The sequence below is a fragment of the Mixophyes fleayi genome, chromosome 4 (assembly GCF_038048845.1).
Source record: "Mixophyes fleayi isolate aMixFle1 chromosome 4, aMixFle1.hap1, whole genome shotgun sequence".
Lineage (NCBI taxonomy): Eukaryota > Metazoa > Chordata > Amphibia > Anura > Limnodynastidae > Mixophyes > Mixophyes fleayi.
Window position 1 is genome coordinate 263,664,354 of NC_134405.1, and position 26,697 is coordinate 263,691,050.

General features: G+C 43.4%; 1 pseudogene; it reads left to right on the forward strand.

Moving 5' to 3' along the window:
• The first annotated feature begins 7,142 nt into the window (after positions 1-7,142).
• Positions 7,143-7,273, forward strand: LOC142155745 (U2 spliceosomal RNA; annotated as a pseudogene).
• The last annotated feature ends 19,424 nt before the right edge of the window (positions 7,274-26,697 follow it).

Below are 26,697 nucleotides of genomic sequence, written 5' to 3' on the forward strand. Positions count from 1 at the left end.
TATAGCACAACTAGCTTAGTGTGGGCATGGTTTGAATGCTATTGATTAATAGAAAAACCATAAAAAATGCAGACAAAAAGCCCTATTTAAGTATTGCTGTTCATTTACGCTTTCTGTACATGCATGATGTAAATGTGCTATGTTTAATCTAGACTGCACTGACACCATGTGGTATGACAGACTAAAGGACAGAATACACGTCAACAACTTCATATGAATAAATTTAAATAAAAGTAACACAATCTGGGGCCTATTTATCAAGTGTTAAACCATGCGGAAACAGTTGTTTCCACTCGGTTTAGGTATATTTTAGTATCCTAGCAATTAAACAAAAGCCTAATGCAGGAGATGTCTCCTGCATTAGGCTAAATGTTGCAGAATACCGCAGTGCCCATAATTCTCATTGGGTACTACAGTCTTGGCCAATTTATCAAATTCCATAAAGCTTAACTGATGGCTAACGCCATGCAGGGGCAGGCTGGGATGGGGGGCTTTTGCCCCCTGGGCCGGTCCCATAATGGGCTACCTTGAGCTGGGTCACTGGTCCACCTGCATTTTTTTCCTTTAAAATATGCTGTTGAGTTGGGTCAAGGCTGAAATTTGCCAGCCCTCCCCTGACACCATGTGAAAACTGAAATGTGCTTATATAAGAATGCTTCCATATTGTCCAAGGCAAAAGCATACAGTGAGATGGTCCTGCCCATTCCTAGCATTGGATAGTGATTTATTCCAATTACTTTACTTTTAGGTGGACCAATAATCCCTACATTAGAAGTAACCTGCTCCCCTGATTTTATCTATTTCACCCCCCTCAGCTTTTTGGAGTTTGAGATAAATACACTTGTGATTTGTTTTTAAAGTGTACAATTTAGATCTGTAAAGAAATGATAACCTGGATTTAGACACGCAGATGATCTGTACATAAAATGCATGAGAGCATCGCAGGAGAGAGATCTTCGGATCCCTCTCTGGCAGGCTTCATGCTCATCCTCTCCTTTATCCAATGAAACTGACTATGCAATGCAACCCAGAGTTGTAAGTAACACAGAGTCATTGACAGGACAGCCTCTGGTGAGCTGTCCCATCATGACTTTTTGATAAATTACCCTGGTACTTCATCTCTTAATGCTGCGATAAGGGATGATAATATATCTGCCAATTTTGTGTTGGGTCATAAATAGACCCTTATAGAAGATGAATGCATGAAATCTCTTATCGGGAAACCTGTTATCCATAAAATTTAAAAATATAGGTAGGAAAAATGTAAACCGTTGTTATGTACTTGTGATGTCAAATACACAGATATGATCACTGAGCACTTCCTCCTACAGTCACCAAGAAGCATATGTAGCCACCTTATTGTAAGGGGTCTCATGCAAAATCAAGATACTCCTGTACCCTTAGATTCATCTAACTTTAGATTCATCTAACTACATTTCATGGAATAAGTGCATGAAAATTAGAGATGATTGGGCTTGGTTTCTGGAAAACAGCCCATCCGAATATCAGAGGAGGCTCGGTACTTTCACACGTCCTCGGAACTGAAAACGAGGGAAAACGTCAACGTTGCGTCATCGGTTCTTGCAAGTTTTGGATTCTATTAGTATCGCCCTCCACGGAGATCCTGTGCCATTTCACAGAGTGACACAGAAGGGGTAGCAGGGTTCTTGGCAGTCTCTAGTGCAGTTGGGCAGCGTCATATCAAAAAAAGAAAGAGGAGGGGTGGCAGTTTTCTTAAGCCTCCAGTGACATTCTACTGAGTTATAGCACGCAGATTCAAGAGAGGTGCCAGTGTTCTTGCCAGTCTACAGTCTAAGTGCCATTGCTTACTCCATTGCTCATTGTCAGTGCTGAAATAGAAATAATAGGGCTGGCAGTGATCTTAAGTCTCCAGTAACATTGTACTGTGTCATCAAAATGGATTCACATCAGTGCATAGAAGACCAGGAGCACTGAGCAGCTGCTGGCACCTAGTCATGATGATAGTAATCTCTCTACGTCATCTGCTAAAGCCTATGTTAAGGTGCATAGTGTTTTTAAGTCGGGGAACAAAAATGTAAAAACACCTTTTACCTTGGTAAAGAGAAAAACATAATCAAGGCAAAGTTATCTGCAGAAAAAATTAAATTGTCAACATACCATTCTATACACGCTGTAGAAAGGAAAGAATCCGGCCTTCGCCTTTCTCTGAGTGCTAGTTCTACAACTGTCACTGAGGCATCTTATTGTAAGGTCAATTATGACCATGCAAGATCTTGTCATTCTGACGCAAAAAGTGGTGCCCAAATGCTTTTACTTGTAAAAGCCGAGCTCGAAGAAAACAGTAAGGCATTAGAATAAACTGTATGTTCAGATTCAGTAAATTACACAAATCCCTGGGGAGAGTCTATCCACGAGTTATATGTGTAATCCTGACCTTTCTGATATTGTAGTCATAAAGAAGCCTTCTATCAGCATTTCTGCTGATGTGTGGATGAGCAACCCAAGTGTACCCGCTGATACACAAATTGAGGATACCACTTTGCAATTGCAACAGGATGAGGGGGATATTTGTAAAGCTGACGAGGGCGCTAATGAGGATGTTGATGAGGATGATTTTTTTTTGTGTAAGTCCTGCACCAGTGGAAGCAGTTCTTGCAAGTAGTAAGAAGGCCATTTCCATGCCTGGGCATAAGACCTAAAAATCCACTTCTTATGTGTGGAATTATTTTTACCAAAATCCTGACAACAGTTGTCTAGCCATTTATAGCTTTTGTAAAGCTACAGTCAGTAGAGGTAGGGACCTCAACCATCTAGTAACCTCATCCATGTTACACCAGCAAGTTAATGGCAAGCTGTTGGGAAAATCTTAAACTTATGCTAAAAAATTAACAACAACAAGTCCAGCATCCGCGTGGGCCCTTTTCTCAGCTAGATCCTGGTACCTGCAATCTACATCCACAACACCTTCCACATCAATATCCACAGTAGCGATCAGAGTTAGTCCTGTATCCAAGTTGCTAAGGCTAGATGACTCCTCCACTATCCAGGATTACTCAGAAAAACTCTTGAGCGTTTTAGTCCCGTTGCTGCTGCTGCTGGGGGTGGACCTTCAACCCAGAAGCAGACCAAGAAGAAGACTACTAGTAGTTTACTGACAAACAATCCTTTGTGAAAAGAAGCAGGTATGAAAGCTGTCACCCAGTCACAAAGCGGATCACAGAAGCCACGGCGACTATGCTAGTATTAGTTCTGCATCCAATATCCACTATTAATGCAGCTGGTTTTAGACAGTTAATTGATTTGGGAGGATTTTAACTAATGAAACAGATTGGTGGTTGCTTACTCTGGATTAATTTCAAATATAAGTGCAGGATATCCAAAATAGGTTGAACTTGATGGACTGGTGTCTTTTTTTCAACCTCATCAACTATGTTAATTTGCTACTATGTCTTGTGTCCCAAATTCCATCACAACACCATTTTACTAGAAAAGCTATTCCTCACCTGTACAAGAAGGTTCGTAAAAATGTAATAATTGGGCTACAAAATGCCATTCTATCCACTGTACACTTAACCACAAATATGGGGACAAGTGGAACTGGGAAACTAAAGATTATAGAACTGTGACAGCCCATTGGGTTGTGATTCAGCTTCACCAGCAGGAACAGCGGCAGCATGTACCCAACTATTTCACATTTTTCAGAGGCAGGCTACTCTGTGTATCACCTGCTTCACTAAGAGTCATACAGCTGACCATGTGTTAAAAACTAAGGGATGTCATTGCAACATGGCTCATCCTGCTTGGACTCTCCTCAGGATATGTCATTTCTGATAACGCCACCAATATTGTAAGAACGTTAAGCTGGATGAATTCAATCACATTTCCTGTTTTGCTTACACAATAAACTTGGTGGTACAGAGCTTTTTGAAAAATGACAGGGACGTGCAGGAGATGCTGTATGTGGCCCATAAAATATCTAGAAATTTTCAACATTTGGCAACAGCATGTAGCAGATTGCAGCAGCTACAAGTACAATTTAATTTGCCATGCCACCAACTAAAGCAAGAGGTGGTAACAAAGTGGAATTCCACCCTGTATATGCTTGAGAATGGAGAAACAGCAAAAAACCATCCACGCTTACTCCACAAGCAATGACATTGGGAAAGGAGGTGGAATGTATTTTACTCAAGCGCAGTGGAGAATACTTTCTGTGTTGTGCAAGGTGCTGAAACCATTCAAAGTAGTCACCTGTGAAGTGAGTTCAGACACTGCTAGCTTGAGTCAAGTGATTCCCTTAATTATACTATTGGAAAAGCAGCTTGAGAAGCTGAAACAAAGCAATTACGCTAAGTATGTCGGACTTGTAGATCAAGCACTTTATTCGGTTTGCCCGGATCCAAGCATTATCAAAATCTTGAAATCAGATCACTACATTTTGGCGACTGTGCTTGATCCTAGGTTTAAAAGCTATGTCTTCTCTTTCTTTCCAACTGACCCAGATGTCAAGAGATGCAATGAGTTCCTGGTCAGCAAGATGACAGCTCAAATGTTACATGACACGTCGGCGTCTCCTCCTTCAGCTTCTCACTCAACTGCTCCTAGGAAAAGATTTAGCTTTCCAAAGAGACCCAGGGAGGATCCACTTGACTCAGCACAACATTTTGACGTCTGGTCTAAAAGAATTGACCAAAAACCGTGACACCTCTGCCGTAATTCCACCTACTATCAACATTCAAAGGATGGTGGAGTATTATTTATTTGTTTAACTGTATAAAGATAACAGATTTATTAACAAAGGACAACGTTGCTTGCAGAAGTAATGTAACATGGATGTCTTAATAGACATTTATATGTATTACGCAAGCCTTCCACTTTGCAGTTGTTTCATCAGTATTGCACAAAGTGTTTGTAATCTGCACTTTACACCAAAGTACCTAGCTATATTAAATTTTTTGGGGATTGGGGAATTCGAAGCTCAGTGATGACCTTGCTTTTTGCTGTGATGGCTCTTTTTAGTGCACTGTCTAGAACAAGATCCGATATACTCATGTCCGAATGATCACAGCCAATTTTTGGACACCTGGTGAAATTACACTTCTGAAGTTTTTCAATCATCCTTTCAATTTCTTCTCTTTTGTACGTGTGACCACATACTTTGTTTTTCACTGGGTTCACCATCTCCAAGTGTGTTATAGGAATGCTCTGAGTGATGGCGATCCCCTTGTCTTTATCTTCCAAAGCTTCGTCTGCAGCAGCCGGTGACACACCCATTTGTTTTCTCAGGTCTCTTAGCTGTTTTTTAAACTGGACATATTTATCGTCCTGCTTCAGGGCCTCCTCTGTATTATTCTTCTGAAGCGCAGTGTATCTCTCGTGTACAAGCTCTCTTAAATCCGGGATATCATCAGGGGGGTCACATTTTAACTTAAGTACGGTCTCCTCAACTACGTCTATATATTGGTTTAAATCTCTGTTCAGTGCAGCGTATTTCAACATGACAGATTCCATGCTGCTCACATGTTCCCTGTCAGTCTGTCTGAAGCAAATGTAATGCCACTCCAGTTGTAATATCCATTCCTGTGTCTACATAAGTTTCGCAGTTCTTCGGGGATGAGAGGGAGGTATCCAGAGAGGAGAAGGGGATTAAAGATGCAGCATGAGCAGACCTGGTTTAAAAATGTAGAGTTCATTGACAGCACTGTTGGACTTAAGGCAGCTAAGCTATTGGTAGCTTGTTTTGTGGGGGCCCAAACAAACCAAGCACTTCAGCCACAAAAGTGACACTCCTTGTCGCTTGTGTGTCGCTTTGTTATATCTTAGATAAGGGTGGGTGGGGGGCTCAAAGACAATTCCATCTTGCATCACTTTTCTTTTCTGCCACTGATGTGTGTCAATATTTCCTAGATGTGCTATGACCTGCCGTGTGTTTGTGTCATTGCTCTGTCGCTTAACATCCAGCCAGCTCGCTGCAGTCTTTATCTGAACATGGATGAAAATAATATTGTAAGGGGTGTGTGGCCTGGACCCCATCTCTGACGGTCTTGACTCGGCAGAACTCTACAATAATTGATTCTCTTCCTCCGATTTAAGGGATCTTACTATTCATGCTACCTCATCACAAATGTGGCTGAACCCACTGGGCACACATTGAGATCCTTGGAGCCCCCCTGGGCGTGATATTGATTCTGTTCTGACTGCCTGACGGGGATTGTGACCTACTCTGGCTTGGTCCATTGCTGGAAAAGACGATCCTCTCAGGCCCTGCTGTGAACTCAGCGTCTCACGCTTTTAAGTGATCCCCATTGAAAGTGGCCCCAGCATTTTACCAGCTCTGGAGGTGTCTGGCGCTCCGTCCGCTACATCCTTGATGCACGACCTATATAGCCACGATCTCCACTATCGCTGATGCCCCGACTGATGAACTTTCGGTTCGTGGCACCTGACTTCCGGTCGACATCTGTGGGGCAGTCATCCTTGGCACTCAGTGGGCAGGTAGGTTTGCCTACATTCAGACACCTAATCCACATGTTTTTGCATCCGCTGCTGCTGTAACAGCCGGGCCAGCGTTCTGTAACTCAGGCGTAAATTCAGCCATCTTTGGCCCCAAGAGGAGTGGTAGGTCGCTGGCCTATTGCATCTTATTAATCTGGAGAGGGCTGATTCCCATCCAGGTGGAGAGCAAAGTAGTAGTAAACCTGTTCCGACCGTTGGAAGGCACAGCTAGCTAAGATCTGTGTAACTGAATAAAGGTCCTCGCTTGAGTGGATGCTAATAACAGCTACAATTTTTCACTGAGGGGCGTACTGTCCACTATAGCTATTTCACAGACAGCAGTTCTTTCCTCCCCTGGCAACAGCAAGAGCTTTATCCTGATTACCTCCAGTGGTGCCTCTGTAACAATATATTACAGCTGGAGAATTATCCACATGGAGTGAGTGTGTTCTCCTCATCTCCCCGTTCTACATGCACAAGGCCTAAAAGTGCGCTATGCACTAAGATGTGAAATGGGAAATGGGAGACCCGCCCTGGTTCTCATGAGCTCACCACCAACTGTATTGTTCCTAATATGACTCTGTCTGGTTAGCTTCATACTACATTAAATGCTAATGATCCCAGAAACATCCTCTAAAACATCTAAAGTATCTGGTCTCATCTAGAAGGCTGCTTCTCTGCCTTTTGGCTAAGATTAAGTGTAGTATCTGTTCTTATCAAGCCCAACACCCGGTGGTCGTAATGCTGATCGTAGCTTGTTCCATAACATGATCTAACACTGGTGAGGGTTTAAACTGCTAAAGGAGGTGCTGCATCTTGATTCTTATGCCGGCCAGAAGAAGGAAGACGACGAGGAAGATCGACTTCTGGGAAAGAAACTCTGCTAGATCCTGCCTGCTGGAAGAAAACTTTGGGATCAACTCCTGCTGAAGAAGCCTTCTTTTCTTCTGTAGATCCTGCCCTGCTCTTCTTTGCTTGGGAAGACTTCGGGTTCAACCCCAGCGGAAGAACCCCTCTTCTCAGCGGAAGACCCTGCTCTTCTCTGTCCAGCGGGAAGAAATCTACATAGCTCCACCCCCTTGAAGAAGATCGCCTTCCAGACCAGCTTTTCAAGCCCTTCTGCCCTGGAAAGAAGAGACAGGAAGATGGCTTCAGTTGCTGCAGCTCCTGCCTCCACCGCTGCTCGTGTCCCTAGAAAGAAGGAAGAAAAGACCCCTGCACCAAAGCCTTTCCCTGAGGCTGGAACCTCTGTCTCCACCGCCCCAGTTGCTTCTGGACAAAGGGAAGCCCAGCCAGGAAGCCTCCCAGGGAACTCCCACCCTGAAACCCTGGATAAGGCAGACCGTTATCCTGAAACTGAGGGAAGTGGACGGAAGAATTCCAGGCATGACGGCTGAGACATTTGGTAAGAAGATGGTCCTTGATTAAGTTTTTCTCGAAGGCTGAGATCCTCAGCATCCAGAACTACATCAGGGGCATCTTCTACGTCACCTTAGCCTCCATTGCGCCCTGCAAAAGACAATGGGAGGCGGTGAAGTTAGCAAGACCAGAGTCTCCTTTTTCTCGCTTTGTGGGGAACTGTCCCATCCAGAGAGAAGAGGGAAGAATGACAGTCTCCATGAGGAATCCTCATACACCAGGAAAAGACATCGCTACCTTCCTGAACCACTTCTGCTCTGTGATCAAGGACCCATTCAAGATTCTGGATTCCAATGGTTTCTGGACAGGCAAGTGGTCCATCATTGTCTGGCTGAGGAAAAATGACTCTGCAGTAGACGGGCTCCAGCACCTGTCATCAAGCTTTGCTCTGTGTGGCTCTGCCGGCCTTCTCCACTACGCTGATCAGCAAAGGAAGAGCGGGGGAAGCTGACCACATGTGGAGAAGCTGCAAAGCTTCTGCCTGCAGGAACTGCAAAGTGGCGGGGCATGAGACCAAATATTGCCCAAGGAAAACATTTTGCAACCTCTGCGGCCTGGCCAGAAACATCTACAGGGACTGCCCCCAGAGGGCTAGAACCTATGCTGCAGCAGCCAGGAAAGTACTACTGGAAAGTGTACCTGCTCCTGCCCTGCAGCCCTAGCCAGCCCAGAGAATGCTGCAGAAGCCCCTACCACAGCCATAAGTGGGTAAGAAATCTTTCACCCCCTCTCTCCCCACCACCCTTCCAACCTCTGTCCCCACTCCTTTCTCCACTGCTCCTGTTGTGACAGTATCTCCCTCCCTTCCTGCTGTCACAACTCCCCCACCCCCGTCCTCTTCCCACCTTCACCCCTCCCCCTGTGCCAACCCTCCCTCCTCTCTCCCCTGCATTATCACTATCCGCCTCCAACGCTACTGCAGCTCCATCCCACTCCCTGGCAGATTTTCCCCATCTTGTGTCCGCTGCAGGTAAGGAGAGCAAATTGAGGAGGAAGAGGGAAGAGCTTGACAGCCCAGCTGTCGACTCTGAAACTTCCAAGAATCCAGCTGTCGAGCTCTGAGGGGACTCCCATCCACAGGATGAGGCCCTGGAAGAGAGGGTTGAGGAGCTGCTGACAGCTCAGGATTCTGAAACAGAGGAGGAGTTTGATGTGGACGAATTCCTGCAGCTGCCTCACATCTGCCTTTTCGATCAAAGAGAGGTCTGCTCCCATCTCAACATGGAGACATGGGCAGACTGAAGCAAGTCCCACCTGATGGTAACTTATGTACTGTATATGCTAACTTTCTTTTTTACCGTTAATGTGAGGAGTATTAAGGATAAGATTAGACAACAGTCTGTGTTTACCTTTCTTGATAGTCAGAAATGTGATGTTTACATGTTGCTGGAATGTTTTTTGCTTTTCTCTAACTCTCATAGACATCTGGATAGGCAGTAGTTTCAGTGGCCCTCCTATTGGTCTGGGGCGAGTTAATGTAAGTCTGCGGGGGTCACCATACTTATCAGGGGAAGCCTTTTCACACTAGATTCTGTTCAGGAGTTTGTCTGCGGCAGGTTGCTTACCGAAGATGGCTCCTGGGCGGGTGAGCCTATCAGGCTAATCTGTGTGTATGCATCCCCTGGTAAGAATGAGCGTTTTGAGCTTTTCCAGACCCTGCGGGCCCAACTCGTGTTCACCAGAGCGGTAGTGATGGCAGGTGATTTTAACTGTCCTATAGAGGAAGGAGGACGTAGTACTAACAGCACTGCTAAACTTGATGTTACTTCTAGGTTGCTGCAGGAGATGGTAGCCGAAGCATCCTTGTGGGATCCATGGGGGCTGGCTCTGTGAATTATACCTGGAGCCGCCCCGATGGCTCAGTGCATTCCCGGATTGACTTTGTGTTTACCTCGAGAGCAGTAAGGCAGAACAGGCATGTTATGATTCCCTGCTTCCTCTCAGACCACAGGGCCATTCTTTTCGAGGGGGTTCTGGGCCACGGTTTTCCTCCTGACCCAGGCTCCTGAAAATTGAATTGTGCTCTGCTGGAGAGGGAGGTTGTGTTGGAGGAGCTGAGGGATGCCGACATAACATGGAAAAATAATAAATGCTATTTTAATTGTATGTCTTACTGGTGGGAATATGTTAAGGTCAAGATTCACAGTTTCTTTCAGGCTAAGGGAAGACAACAGACGTGTGAGAGGAAGAGAAGCTTCAGGGGGCTGCAACGTCAACTGCAGTCCCTGTTGGATCTCCAAGTTTGCGGCTGGGATGTAAAGGATGATCTGGCGGAGGCCAAGGAGGCACTTCGAGGAGGAGTACAGGCGCATCGTCTTCCGTTCCAAAGTGGAGAATCTTGAAAGGGGTGAGAAATGTAACTCTTTTTCAGAAAGCTCCACTCCGGCCACACGCCCCTGACTCAGCTGCAAGACGAGACCAGCATTTCCAGAAAGGGGAAAGAGAGAGTCATGGGAGTCGTCACAGAATACTACAGCAACCTCTACTCCCCTAAGAACATCGACACAGACAGGGCTGAGACATTCCTGTCAGGTATTAATAACACTATTGATCCTGCAGGTAAAGAAGCCATGGACGCCTCCCTGACGTTGGGGGAGCTGCAATCTGCTGCTAAATCCTTTAGGATGGATTGGACCCCGGGCAGTGACGGTCCTCCAGTGGAGCTCTATGTAGCGCTGTGGAACCTCAAGGGCCCGGACCTGCTAGAGCTGTATGAGGAGATGGTGGTGAAGGTCAAATTGCCTCCTACTCTGAGAGAGGGACTTATCCTGAGCCTGTATAAGCGCAGGGGGCAGAGATGTGATCTTAAAAATTGGCGGCCCATCTCTCTCCTGAATGTGGAATACAAGATCCTCGCCAAAGTACTAGCCAACAGACTAAAGGTTGTCATTCGGCAGATTGTTCATCCAGATCAGACTTGCGGCATTCCTGGTCGCAGGATTACAGACAGCCTTGTGGTGCTGAGGGACACGGTCCATTACATCAAAGATCACCATGCACACGTGGTCCTGGTCAGTCTTGATCAGGAGAAGGCTTTTCGTGATTTTATGCGTAGGGTATTTTGCAGCTTTGGCTTGGGTGATATGTTTTGTTTTTATGTTATCTTGATGTATCTTGACATTTACAGCTCTGTGTTGTTGAACGGCTGGAAGACTGACCCATTCTCTGTAATGTTTGGGGTCAGAAAAGGCTGCCCTCTTTCACCTCTTCTTTTTGTTTGTTGTATAGAGCGGCGTTTCCCAAACTGTGCAGGGAAGCCGCGGCGTGGTCACAGGGGTGCCGCGGGCCGGTGGTGATCTGCCTCGGGTGGTCAAGTTAGGAGAACGCCGAGCGTTCCCCTCTGCCTGCCACCCTCCCCCCGCTTGGTCCTCGGCCGGCAGTCAGATAAAAAAAAAACGATAAGAAAAAAAAACTCCCTCCCTGTACTGCACGTCGGGCGTGATGACGTCACGCCCGACATTTTCAAAGAAGAGCAGTGCAGCGAGGAGAGAGAGAACACACAAGGAAAGAACAGAAGAAAAAAATAGAACAGAAGAAGACAACAGAACAGAAGAAGACAGATTGAAACTACAGAAGAAAGAAAGGCAAGTAAAAGGTAAGAAGAAAGAATGGAGTTGAAAGGGGCAGAGCAAAACAAGGAGAAGTGATTCTCCATGGGGCAACAGAGGTCACAGATGGCTACAAAAACAGGGACACAGAGGTCACAGATGGCTACAAAAACAGGGGCACAGAGGTCACAGATGGCTACAAAAACGGGCACAGAGGTCACAGATGGCTACAAAAACAGGGGCACAGAGGTCACAGATGGCTACAAAAACGGCACAGAGGTCACAGATGGCTACAAAAACGGGCACAGAGGTCACAGATGGCTACAAAAATGGGCACAGAGGTCACAGATGGGTACAAAAACAGGGACACAGAGGTCACAGATGGGTACAAAAACAGGGGCACAGAGGTCACAGATGGCTACAAAAACAGGGGCACAGAGGTCACAGAGGGTTATATATAGGGGCACATGCTGAAAGTATAAAGGGGCACATGTGATGATGAAGGAGCACAGTGTGATGGACATACTCTGCATTTATTTAAACAGCCTTTTTGTACATGTAAATTTTCTTCCTTTACCAATAACTAATATTACCTATATCTTTTACTTACAGTCATATCGTGATGTACATTTATATGTGCATATTTTATATGAAATGTTTTATAGCTTTTTAAATATGATTCTAAAGTAATTGAATAAAAAAAACCAAAAAGTTATTCTTGTTCCCTGAACATTCCTATATCTTTTTATGGTGCTTTATGAACAACTTGTCACTCCTTTAACTGAGATGCTTGGCATTGAGATACATTTTAACACATAAGGACACTTTTTTTGTATTGAGTGAGATAAGCGCTCGTTAATGTAGGTATTCATGTAGGTATCCCTAGGCGCTCATTAATTTAGCTGACCAATAACTGTTGCAGATGGAGGAGAGCCATCAGTAGGTGATATACTTTGTACATATACAGCAATACTGTGGCGACACTATTCTGGGGTGCCACCCTGCACTGTTCCTGCTATTTTTGTGGTGTTGCTTCTGGGAAACGTGCAATTTTACTTCTTGTATAGAAGCTACACAGGATTTGACTTGAACTAATAATAATTATTTTTAGGTGATCGCTTCAGGACAGAATTATTTTCTTGCACCAAGAATGGAAACATTTTTGAACATTGGAAAGAAGCGTGCTAGTGAAGAAAAGGATGGTGAACCACACACCAGTGGCAAAGTCGTGAAGAAAAGGAAACATCGCAGATATGACGATACTTACCTTGACTTGGGATTTACATCTGTCAGTGTCAACCAGGAAGAGCGGCCACAGTGTGTATTATGCCTGAAAATATTGTCGTTAGAAAGCATGATTCCAAGCAAACTAAAACGCCATTTAAAAACCAATCACCCTGACATGGTTAATAAATCACGCGATTACTTCATCAGAAGGTTAAAAGAATTGAAAGACCAAAAAGGTACATTTTTAAACAAGCATCAATACCAACAAATGCTTTGCTAGCATCTTACAAGGTGGCATATCGAGTTGCGAAGTGTAAAAAGCCTCACACCATCGCAGAAGAACTGATTTTACCGGCTGCAGTGGATATGGTCACCATTATGGTTGGGGAATCGGCGGGAAAGCTGCTTTTAAAGGTACCTTTATCTAACAATACCATTAGTTGCAGAATAAAACATATGGCTGAAGATCTGAATGACCAGCTGATTGAAAAAATGAAAGGGAAGGAATTCGCACTACAACTAGATGAGGCAACAGACAGTAACAAGGATGCTCATTTGATTTGCTACACACGCTTTGTTGATGGTGAGAATCTTGTGGAAGACCTTCTCTTTTGTAAAAGTATCACTGCAGGTACAAAGGCACAAGACTTGTTTCAGATCATTGACACTTTTATGAGTGAAAACAACTTAGACTGGACAAAGTGCTTTGGTGTCTGTACTGAAGGTGGTCGCTCTATGTCAGGCTGTTATGGAGGATTGCAGGCACTCACAAGAACCAAAGCTCCTGATGCACTGTGGACCCAATGCATTATCCACAGGGAAGCCCTTGCATCAAAGAAACTGAGTCCTCCACTGAACGCAGTCATGGAAAGCGTGTTGAAAGTGGTGAACTTCATCAAAACTCGGCCACAGAAGGCAAGGTTTTTTAAAAAAATGTGTGAGGATATGGGCTCTGAGCACACATCTTTGTTATATTACTGTAGCTCGCGATGGCTCTCCCGTGGCAATGTTCTTTCCTGTGTTATTGAATTACGGCAGGAACTTTACTCCTATCTGGAAGAAGAAGTACACGAGTGTGCCAATAATTACCTGGATACTGACTTTTGTGTAAATTAGCATACCTGTGCGATCTATTTGACAAGCTGGTGCATTGAATCTCTCACTACAGGGAAGTAACACACACATTCTTAAACTTTCTGAGAAGGTATCAGCTCAGGTATCCTGCTAAACACAAGAAGACACTTCCGATTGTACACTGATCACCAATACCATGAGTTATAAAAAAAATCCAAGTTATACATTTGCACTGTAACTCATAATATATAAATATCTATAATAAACCACTGCTCTGACTGTCTAAGTGTACTTCGCCATACTCCCTTAGTTGCAGTTCTTCTCTATGTACACAAATCATTAAAAATAACAATCTGGATTACTTTTTTTGTTTCGAAGGCAGGAGAAAATGGGACTTAACAGGTAATTCCTAGTAACACAATGGACAAATTCCTAAATATGCCGACGGCTTCCAAACAACAACGGTCCACTCTACTCCAGACCTCTCAGACTTCCCCCAAGGTCTCTGGTCTCTCCTCTCCTTCCCTCTCCCTGGAAGACTGAGTCCCAATCAGAATTCCAAGTGCCAGTTTTAACTGCTCCTTCCCAAGCTCCTCCTCCTCAATGCATGTTGGGATAGGTAGTTCTCTGCCTGCAGGGGAGGTATCTAAAGTGCATGGGCCACATAGGCATCAATCTGGCTTGAAACATACTGACAATAATTAAGGCAATCATGACTTCAGGTACTAAAGAACCAAATTTTGTGATCTCCTCAGATGCCAAAAAGGTATTTGACCTAATGCCTTGGGACCATCTATTTGAAGCCATATGCAAACTTCGGTTCTCTGAAAGCTCTATTTGAATTTTGCTCATATTATATAGCAATCCATATACACGAGTAACTGCCAATGACTACATCTCAATGCCATTTGTAGTTCAAAGGGGACCCAGACAGGCATGCCTGCTATGACTATTATTGTTTGCCTTTGTGTTAGAGCCTCTAGCAATTGCTCTAAGGATTACCAATCTTACCACGCCATCCATGTAAGTAATAGCGAATGTAAACTAACATTGTTTGCTGACAATATGCTATTATTAGTGTCTCATTTCTTGTATTCTGAGAATTATACATGATGATGGAATTTTTGCGGGATATAAGGTGAATGTCCATAAATCTGAGTAAATGACCTTGTCTGGTAATGAACATATTCTCAACCACCCCAAGTTCATTTCACAGTTCAAAATAACAAGACATAAACTTAAATACATGGGAGTGCTCATTACACCCTCATCTGCATGATTTATATAGAAAAGTTTCACACCAGTTATGAAATGCATAACGACCACCCTTGATCATTGGAAACACCTTCACCTTTCCATCCTTGGAAGGAATGCAGTGCTTATAGTGTTGTATTGTAGCTAAATCTGATACCACTGCACTAAAATGTTTTTAAAATTTCTTTGGCAATCTAAGAAACCTAAAATCACTTGAGCCAAACTTACCCTCAGCGGAAAACAAGGGGGCTTCGGCTTTCAAACATCATGGCTTTCTGTCGGTCTGCCTTCTTTAGATATGCCTCGGATTGGCTCCTTGAACGCAAATTCTTCACCCCAAAAAATTTAGAGAAGGAAGATTTTGCTCCTTACTCGAGAGCCACCTTGCTTCATTTGCCGATGACACTGAACCCACATATTCTCCAATATAATATACTATGCAACCACACTTATAAAGCATAGTGTTATATTGCTAAACATTAACGCCGAGACACTACTCATTGTAAGTTTATTACTCTCTGGGGAAACCCAGCCTTTGCCCCTAATTTGGATAATGTAACTTTCCTTGAGTGGTAGAAAAAAGTAGTCACGGCTATTAAGGACGTTTTTGATCCTGGAAGCACAATATACACTTTCCAACAACTTCAGGGGGTAAAAAAATCCAATTCTACATGTATTTACAAACCAGCCACTAAATTATGACCATTATTCAAAATAAGATTTACTTTGCAAGCACCTGATAAATTTGACTCCTTAGTGCACTTTCCTGTTTGCAACAAATACAGGATCAGATATCTCTATGAAGACCTGACATTTACAAACTCAGCCCTTTCTGGTCAAAGAAGGTAACTGCATGGTACTGATTTACCTGATGCAGGACCCTTCCCTGATCATTTGAAAACATAATGAAATCTCTTCTATCTGCCAACTTACAAGAAGTGCTCTTCAAGACATTCAAAAGGGCGTATATATCGCAATATCAGCTAAAACATATGGTGACCAGTGAGACAGGATGCTGCCCCAAATGTAAATACTATAATGCTAGCTTTTTCCACAATTTCTGGTCCTGTAGAGAAATTATAAAATTCTGGAATAAAGTTATTTATAAATACTAGTTTTAATGTTTCCTTACAAAAGGACCACAAGGCTCTTTTGTTTGCGGACTTCCAAGAGTGGTTACCAGAACTCCTTATGATTAACATAAAGCCTGTGTTAACTATTACAGTGACCATAGCAAAGAAAATTATCTTGAGAAAATGGACATCCGCCTTTTCCCCTTACTAATATGCAATCTGAAATATTACATGTCCTATATTTTTTTTATAGAAGAGCGACCCTCCTGGACGTAAGGATGGGTGTGGTACGCTTTTATGCTATTAAGTGAAGACTGTATTTAGAGTCCTTACCTAAGGAATCGCAGACAACTATTATGAATGTCACGAGCTGCGGCGGTACGCCACATCCTGGCGTGAACTAGCAGCCGGGCGTGTGCTTTAGTTTCTGTGCTCTGTTATTATCCTTGTGGCATAGATGTTAGTAGGGTGTAGGGACATCCTCCAACACCAGGGGGAGCTCTCATATGATTTAAACTGGTTCACTTATATTTTTATACATGCTTCCTGGTTATGTTATTACCTATGTTAGTTCTAGCTAGTAATTAATTAGCTGCCTCCTGAGGCTGATTGTCAGCCCTGTCCTCCTCTGTCCTGATTGGCTCTTAGTACCATTTAAGGCAGTGAGATCTGAGCCTCACTGCCGGTTATAGCGTCCTGTCTCCAGTACTGCTGCCTGCTATTTGTTCCTGTGTTTGGTGTTAAACCTGAGATTGATTACCCGTGTATGACCTTTGCCTGTTCCTGGACTCTGAACCTGTGCTTTTGACCCTGATCTATTGCCTGAACCTCTGCTAGTGACCCTGAGCCTGTCCCTGGATCCTGAACCTGTACCTGTGACCTTTCTGCCTATACCTGACATATCCTCTGGTGCACTGTCCAGTCCGCTGACATCTGGCCTGTCGCTACTCCGTGTGCAACCTCTTATACACGTGCGCTACTGTGTAAGCATAAACACATACTACTCTGAGCATAAGACCTGGGGGCATCTGAGTACCTGTGAGCATAACCAGTCTCTACGGGAAAGTCGGCTGCTAAAGGTGAAGACCTCGTCTACCTGTTCTATGTGTTTATGCCGCACTGGTAGCCACAACATTATAACCAGCCTACAGTCATTCCGGAGACAAAATTGGGATGGATGAAAGCGGAACCAAATTGTCTCCATTTCAAGCTCTGGCGGGTCATGTTGAGACCCTGTATCAAATGGTCCGGGAATTGTCCCAGCATTTGTCCGCTCAAGGGGAGGACTCCCGGACTACACTAGCCATTTCCGGTCCTGCCGATGAACCCAAGTTAAATTTGCCGAACCGGTTCTCCGGAAATAGAGCCCTGTTCCGGAACTTTAAGGAACTATAAGCCCTACATTCGGCTGAGACCTCGGTCTTCTGGTTTGGAACAGCAGAGGGTCGGGATTGTCATCTCCCTCCTTCAGGGTGACCTCAGACCTGGGCCTTCACCCTGCCTCAGACGAGTCCTACCATGCAATCTATGGAAGCCTTCTTTAATGCATTGGGTCTGCTCTACGACAACCCTGACCGAGTTGCCTTCGCTGAGGCTCATCTACAGGCTTTAAAGCAAGGGCGACGTTCTGCAGAGTAATACTGTGCTGAGTTCCGCCGATGGTCGCCTGACAGTGAATGGAATGATCCGGTGCTGCGGAGTCAGTTTCGCTTGGGCCTCACTGAGCAAATTAAGGACTCCCTAGTTCAGTATCCTGTACCTCCTTCACTTGAAGATTTGATGCAGCTTGTCATCAAGACTGATCGTCGAATCAGAGAGAGAAAAACTGAACGGGAATCATCTAATACCTCCTTGCTCACCACCCAAGCCTGGTGCTTCTCTTCTGGATTCCCCTGAACCCATGCAGTTGGGCACTTACCGTCTGCCTCTAGAGGAACGTTCCAGACGACGCTCTCTAGGTCTCTGTTTGTATTGTGGCCATACGGGCCACCGAGTTCGTTCCTGTCCTAGCAAGTCGGGAAAACGCCTATACCTAAGCGCTGGTGAAGAGGTGCGTTTAGGTCTCCAAGTAATCTCTTCAGAAAACTCTGTTAGTCCCTGCACGCCTAGCCTTCAGACATCGTTCCACTGAGTTGTCGGCCTTTCTCGATAGCGGTGCAGCAGGTAACTTTCTGGACATTCCCTTGGCTCAAACTCTTGGAATTCCTGAAGTCAAACTGGATTCGAGCATTACCGCCTGCGGCTTGGATGGTAATCCCCTGGTTGGGGGCCGAATATTCGCTAAGACTCCATTGGTTCGCTTATCCGTAGGCGCTCTCCATACTGAAGAGCTCACATTCTTCCTGATCACCTGTCTCTCCGCTCCTTTGATTCTGGGGTATCCGTGGCTGCAAAGTCATAATCCCCTTGTTGATTGGAAAAGAGGGGAGATCATCCGTTGGAGTCCAGAGTGCTCTACTTCTTGTTTGACCCTGCCTCTCAGAACTCTGCAGCCTAGTCCAGAATTGTTGCCTGCACCATACCAGGATTTCAGTGACATGCTCTGTAAACAGAAGGCTGACTCTCTCCCGCCTCATCGGGACTATGACTGCGCTATTAATCTTGTGCCGGGTTCAAAATTGCCCAAAGGGCATCTGTATTCTTTGTCTGCCCCAGAAACTCAAGCTATGGAACAGTACGTGGAGGAGAATCTAAAGAAAGGATTTATCCGTTCCTCCAAATCCCCAGTAGGTGTTGGATGTTTCTTCGTGGCTAAAAAAGATGGCAGTCTTAGACCCTGCATCGACTACCGTGGCCTGAACAAAATCACAGTCAAAAACACTTACCTGCTGCCCTTGATTTCTGTTTTGTTTGACCAGCTCAAGTCCGCCACCATATTCTCTAAGATCGACCTGCGGGGTGCTTATAATCTCATCCACATCAGACAAGGAGATGAGTGGAAGACGGCCTTTAATACCCTCTCTGGGCATTATGAATATCTTGTGATGCCATTCGGATTGTGCAACGCCCGGCAGTCTTTCAAGATCTCATCAATGATGTCTTACGTGAATTCCTGGGTATGACCATGGTGGTTTACTTGGACGATATTTTAATTTACTCTCAGTCTTTGTCTCAGCACCGCCAACAGGTTCGGAAAGTTCTGGAGAAGTTACGCCAACACCACCTCTAGCAGCCGGGCGTGTGCTTTAGTTTCTGTGCTCTGTTATTATCCTTGTGGCATAGATGTTAGTAGGGTGTAGGGACATCCTCCAACACCAGGGGGAGCTCTCATATGATTTAAACTGGTTCACTTATATTTTTATACATCCTTCCTGGTTATGTTATTACCTATGCTAGTTCTAGCTAGTAATTAATTAGCTGCCTCCTGAGGCTGATTGTCAGCCCTATCCTCCTCTGTTCTGATTGGCTCTTAGTACTATTTAAGGCTGTGAGATCTGAGCCTCACTGCCGGTTATAGCGTCCTGTCTCCAGTACTGCTGCCTGCTATTTGTTCCTGTGCTTGGTGTTTAACCTGAGATTGATTACCCGTGTATGACCTTTGCCTGTTCCTGGACTCTGAACCTGTGCTTCTGACCCTGATCTATTGCCTGAACCTGGATTCTGAACCTCTGCTAGTGACCCTGATCTTACGCCTGTCCCTGGATCCTGAACCTGTGCCTGTGACCTCGACCTTTCTGCCTATACCTGACATATCCTCTGGTGCCCTGCCCAGTCCACTGACATCTGGCCTGTCGCTACTCCGTGTGCAACCTCCTATACCTGTGCGCAACTGTGTAAGCATAAACACATACTACTCTGAGCATAAGACCTGGGGGCATCTGAGTACCTGTGAGCATAACCAGTCTCTACGGGAAAGGCGGCTGCTAAAGGTGAAGACCTCGTGTACCTGTTCTATGTGTTTATGCCGCACTGGTAGCCATAACAGCAGCTCCCTGAGCCGCGAGCTGAAAACCAGCTAACTACTAGTAGTAGTAGTTTTTACGCGGTGGGGAAACGGCACAATTAAATATGCCCCTTAGACTAGTATATTTTCTTCAATAATTAAAATATGCAATAAGCTTTATTAGTATAAATTAAAATTTGGAGACTAAATTACCTCCTAACATAATTGAGAACTAGCGAAATATTTAAAATGAAGAGAAAATGGAACAATGAATAGAGATTGAACTGTTAAAAGGTAGCCACCCTGGTACTCACTAATAATGTGTATTCTTTTCAGATAAATATGTATCTACCCTCTAATAAAGGATTTTATAAGTTGTATGTATTGTGATTATTGTCTAATACATCAGTATAAAGATGTGGTCACCTAAATCTCCTCAGATCCAGTATTCACATTATTATTATTAGTCTCAAATTGAGGCTGCTGGTAGTATATATCTAATTAATAGTATGGTATATATGGATAACTTCTTAAACCAGTATTGTATATGAAGCTGCAAAACTGTCAAATTTAAAACAATGAAATAAATTATTATAATAAAATGCTGCTGAGTTGCCTATTTTCATTAATTAAATATAACTTGGATTTCAGATATATCCCACTGGTAAAGCGCTGACTCCGATATTAACCAGCTAGTCTATTTTGGAACTTATATCCATTAGTATATTGCCTATTCCAAGACTCACACAAACATACACACTGATTCATTAATTCAAAGATATTTTCCCTAAGAAGCCCGTCTTAATAAATGGTTTATAAGTGGGTAGTAATTGTTAATATATATAACTTTTGTGAGCTAGCAAGCGTGGCGTCTCGTCGACACGTGTTTCGCTAGGTGCTTTTTCACACTGAAGTGCCGGACAGCTGGGTCTTTGGAATCACTGCCTGTCAGCATGACGCTGCCATCGGACATCTGGAGATTCAGTTTTCAGGTGAGTCTGTTTTTATTCTCTTCAGTTTTTTAGCCAATCAGATTTTTTTTGTAGGTGTCAACCTTGTCAGAGTTCTCGTAAACAGAAGAGAAGCTTTTACTTTTGGATGGAAATAACAAACCTTTAACAGGTTATATGAGATGGCTGTTCCTCTTGGGAAGTTATATGATGGGATTGTCTCATGGTATATGTCATCATGTTCTGACAACATGTTACAGACCGGATCCATTAACTTTTTCCATCAACTCTTATGGCACATTATTTGGCTGTTCTTGCCTACTCAGTTTCTGATTAAGCTGATTAAAGAAATTGTCACAGTTTGGTATTCTGGACTCTTGGATCTACCCAACAGATGTTACCCCTAGCAGGGCACGGAGTCTAACGGGCGAATGGTTTTCACCAGCGGTCACCGCAAGGTGACTTGGGTTTAGCGGCGTTCGCCCGCAGGTCGCGGTCCCTTCCAGGGGTGTTGGGCAGTGTCCTGGGGGAGTGATAGTAACTGGTGTGAGGTAGGCACACTGGTAATGTCTCAGTTCTATACCCAGACAGCGAATAGACAACAGATGCAGGATAAAAGTACAATCAGCGATTTAATGATGATTGGATGATCACAGAACAGTCTTGGTAAATTGGCACAAGGAACATAGGAACAGGGTGAGCAGTACCACCGGCAATGTAGTATGAGTGAATACAATATAGTGGTATAATCAGTGTATTCAAATACAGATGGTAATGCAGCAGGTATATGAGACCACAATAAGGCAGCACAATACAGGAGGTACAAATAACAGTCCAGCCAGCAAAGTAATCACAGTAGATGCAGCCAGAGTGGAATACCCCGATATGCCATTATATGCATAGATGAGATAGGAACAGTTCAGCCAGCAGGAGTAGATAAGAAAAAGCAGCTTAGATGATACGACCTGTAATGCCACTGAGCCACCGAGACAAGTCCATAAATATTGGGACATCAACACAATTTTCAAATTTTGGGCTCTATACACCACCACAATGGATTTGAAATGAAACTAACAAGATGTGCTTTAACTGCAGACTTAGATGTAAACCATTTGTGAGCCACAAAAACAGGAAGACCAGATTAGAGTTTGGCAAACAACATCTAAAAAAGCCATTACAGTTCTGGAACAACATCCTATGGACATATGAGACAAAGATCAACTTGTACCAGAGTGATGGGAAGAGAAGAGTATGGAGAAGCAAAGGAACTGCTCATGATCAAAAACATACCACTTCATCAGTGAAGCATGGTGGTGGTAGTGTCATGGCGTGGGCATGAATGGCTGCCAATGGAATTGGTTCCCTTGTATTTATTGATGATGTGACTGCTGACAAAAGCAGCAGGATGAATTCTGAAGTGTTTCGGGCAATATTATCTGCTCATTTTCAGTCAAATGCTTCAGAACTCATTGGACAGCGCTTCACAATCCAGATGGACAATGACCCGAAGCATACTGCAAAAGCAACCAAAGAGTTTTTTAAGGCTAACAAGTGGAATGTTATGCAATGGCCAAGTCAATCACCTGACCTGAATCCGATTGAGCATGCATTTCACTTGATGAAGACAAAACTGAAGGGAAAATGCCCCAAGAACAAGCAGGAACTGAAGACATTTGCAGTAGAGGCCTGGCAGAGCATCACCAGGGATGAAACCCAGCGTCTGGTGATGTCTATGCGTTCCAGACTTCAGGCTGTAGTTGATTGCAAAGGATTTGCAACAAAGTATTAAAAAGTGAAAGTTTTATGTAGGATTGTTTAGTTTGTCCCATTACTTTTGGTCCCTTAAAAAGTGGGAGGCACATATATAAACCTTTGTAATTCCTACACTGTTCACCTGATTTGGATGTAAATTCCCTCAAATTAAAGCTGAAATTCTGCAGTTAAAGCACATCTTGTTTGTTTCATTTCAAATTCATTGTGGTGGTGTATAGAGCTCAAAATATTAGAATTGTGTTGATGTTACAATATTTATGGACTTGACTGTACATATACTGATACATTACATATATCCAAACATATACAATTATACTATTACTACTAATAATAATAATAGTAAAGCCAGTAAAACCAACTAGTGCAATGTTTAACAGTACCATTGGTAGTCTTCTATCATTTATTTTGCTGAAGAAGGCATTCATAATCTCCTACTGCAATAAACTGCCACAAACTGCAACCCTGATAGCCGACACCATAACTGTAACAGGTTACAAAGATTACAATCCTAAAATACGAACACAAATAAATAATGACAAACCAACACAACATATGTATAAGAAAATTATGTAATACTTATATGAAATTATGTTTACTTAGCTTTAATTAAATTGATACAAAAAAAAAATAATTCCCCAGATTAAGCAAATGGAGGCCCCTCATTCAATGAGCAACCATCAGGTTCAATATGCATCATAGAATTTTTATGGAAGAGAAATAGCACAACTTGTCATAAGTCACCAGATAGGTCTAAAAAATGTCTGAACAATGCCATCCTTTTATAGATGTTTGCTTCAAAGACGATAAATGCTGATGCAAAATGTGCTTTGCATAGTAGATGGCAGTTTAATATAACACTACAGCTAATATTTACATAATAGGCAATATACATATTTTGCTTATACAACCAGATAAAGTACAATATGCCTAAGAATGTACAAATATTTATTTACATACATCTCTAACTAATTTCAAGGTTATCTTGGGATAACAACCATTTGTTGTCTCTCCGTTTCAAATGCAAAATTTGGGTTGGTAAACAATCATTTTTGTCTGTGTGTTTCTAAATTCAATAGTACTTTGGAATAACAAACATCTCTTATTTAATGTCTTAGGTTGCAAAATTGTGTCACATTTCAGATACATTTAAATTTGTTATCACTCTGATCATAAATGATAGTGACTTTTTATTAATTTATTCATATAAGTTAAACACCACGTTTTAATTTACAATTTTAATCAGAAGGATAAGGATACTATATATAAAACTAAATTTGAAGTCATCTTTTGTTTTCCCAATTTTCTACTGTGCTCTTCCACCTGTCTACCCTTTTAATCTAAGCTTCATCTCTGTACCCACGTTTTCCTTTGCTCTCCTTCTTCATGGCTGCCTCCTTTGTGTTACTTCTGCTTCCTTGCCCTATGTCTGAAATCACTCAACATGCCCACTCTTGCTTCCCATATGTATATCTGTGCTCCCCTCCAAGTATCTGTTCCTCCCCCCCCCCCATTTTTGTCCACTGTCTCCAATTCATTTTCCCTTTATCTTCTTTTTTTTTTATAATATTTATCTTTATTGAAGTTTTTAAGGCAGTTTCAACAGAGATTCACAAGAACAGATAAGTGGGTAACAAAACCACCTCATTAATACAAAATGTCATAATAACACATTCAAATAAATGTTATAATAGAAGAAGAAGAAAGAGAGAAAAAGGAAAAGACAGAGACGGGGATAGGTAAGGGGGGGGGCAATGTTTCCTAGTACAGATTATGTAAATAAACAATTCAAGTTCTAGCAAGGAGAGTAGGTGAGAGAACTGGTTTGTTTAAATGATTAAATTTAGCGGAGTCCTGGAATTCGAGCCATGGGCTCCAAATGGAGTAATATTCAGTAACTTTATCAGCAGATGAAAGTAAAAGCTCATCCATAACTCTATAAAACTCCAATCTCTGGAACCACTCCCGGATGGTTGGGGGGTTAGGAGATCTCCAATGGGTTGGAATCACTGCTTTCGCAGCCGAAATCAGATAACGTAAAATGTTTTTTTTAAACCTGGAAATTGGAACGTCGATCTTGTTGAGAAGCCAGAAGGCGGGACTATCAGGAACATCATCTCCTAATATTTCAGCAGAGACCTCCATGACCTTGGACCAGAAAGGTCTCAGTATCTCACAATCCCACCAGATATGCAGAGTAGTGCCCCGGGCATTCTGGCATCTCCAACAGGAGTCAGAAACACCCTGGCAAAAGTTTGCTAGTTGGGCTGGGCACCTATACCATCTTGTTAGAACCTTGTAATTGGTTTCTATTATAGAGACACTAGCAGAACAAGCATGTGTGGTCTCAAAAATGGCTAACCAGTCTGCTTCACGGACCTGCTCTCCCAGATCTTGCTGCCAAGCAGTGGTGAATTTGGGTAAGGAGCTAAAAAGGTTTTCTATAAGTAGTTTGTAGATTTTGGAGAGCAGGTGGGTAAGACAGCCATCTGCTAGACACCATGTTTCAAACGCTGTGAGGGCTCTAGTTATATCATTACGAGGTAATCCCGAGGTCAGGAAGTGCTTGATCTGGAGGTATCTCCAAATCTCCAATCCCGGAAGCTCCCACTTGGACTGGATCTCAAGAAAGGAGGACACACCGGTGGAATTTATCAGCTGGCCGACACGTGTAATCCCAGCACGCACCCATGTCTTAAAGGGGCCAGTTTGTACGCCTGGGGGGAAAAGAGGATTATCAAATAAGGGGGTCAGTGGTGAAATAATAGAGGAGAGGTGTGAAAGGATCTGAAGTCTGGACCATACTAAAATGGTAGGACCAATTATGGGGTGTCTGATGATAGGTAGTTTGCTTAACCATGGAGTAAATAGAGGTGAGGAAGGAAGGTATGATCCTTCAATAACGATCCACTGCTTCTCACTATTAGCATTTGACCACTCCAGGATCCTTCCCAGCATCACCGCATTATGGTATGAGGGGAAGTGTGGAAGTTGGAGTCCCCCTATGTGTTTACGTCAATATAAAATGTCATGTTTGAAACGGGGCCTCTTTCCCCTCCAAACAAAGTCTCTCAGCAATTTCTGTAGGTCATTAAACCATTTATTTGGTATGTGAATTGGAAGAGTCTGGAGGAGGTAAAGGATACGTGGGAGAATGTTCATTTTAATAATATTGATACGACCTATCCAGGAAAAGGCCTTGTTATGCCACTCTCCCAGATCCTTACAAAGTTTAGCCATGAGAGGACTAAAGTTAAGGTCGAACAGTTGCGTCAGATCTTTAGAAATAAGTATACCCAGATATTTAATATGTGATGGGTGCCACTGGAATGCAAAAGCCTGCTGGAGCCCTTCACCCACACGAGGAGCTAAAGATAAGTTCAAAGCCACCGATTTTGAATAATTGATTTTGAAATTGGATAGAGAACCAAATCGTTGGAATTCTTTAACCAGATTGGGAATTGAAATGATTGGGTTGGTAACCACAGCTAGGAGATCATCTGCAAAAAGCGCTAATTTATATTCCACTTTACCCACTACCACTCCTGAAATATCAAGGTTGGCTCTAATGGCCCTAGCCAGGGCTTCCATACAAAGTACAAAAATCAATGGTGAGAGTGGACTCCCCTGTCTAGTGCCATTTCCAATCAAGACTGGATCCGAGAGAGACCCGTTCATTTTTATACGAGCCGTAGGGGTACGGTAGAGAGCTAAAATCCGATGAAGGGCAATTGGTCCTAGGCCCATATGGGATAACATGCAGCCGAGAAATGACCAGTCAATTCGGTCAAAGGCCTTTTCGGCATCCGTGGATAACAACATAGAGGGTGTATTAGAGCTCACTGCCGAATGGACCAGGTCGATAATCTTAGTTGTGTTATCTCTTGCTTCACGACCAGGAATGAATCCCACTTGGTCAGAGTGGACTATTCCCGGCAGGATGGGCTTCAAACGGTTAGCTATAAGTTTTGCGTATAATTTAATGTCCACGTTAAGTAGGGAAATTGGCCGATAACTCGGGAACA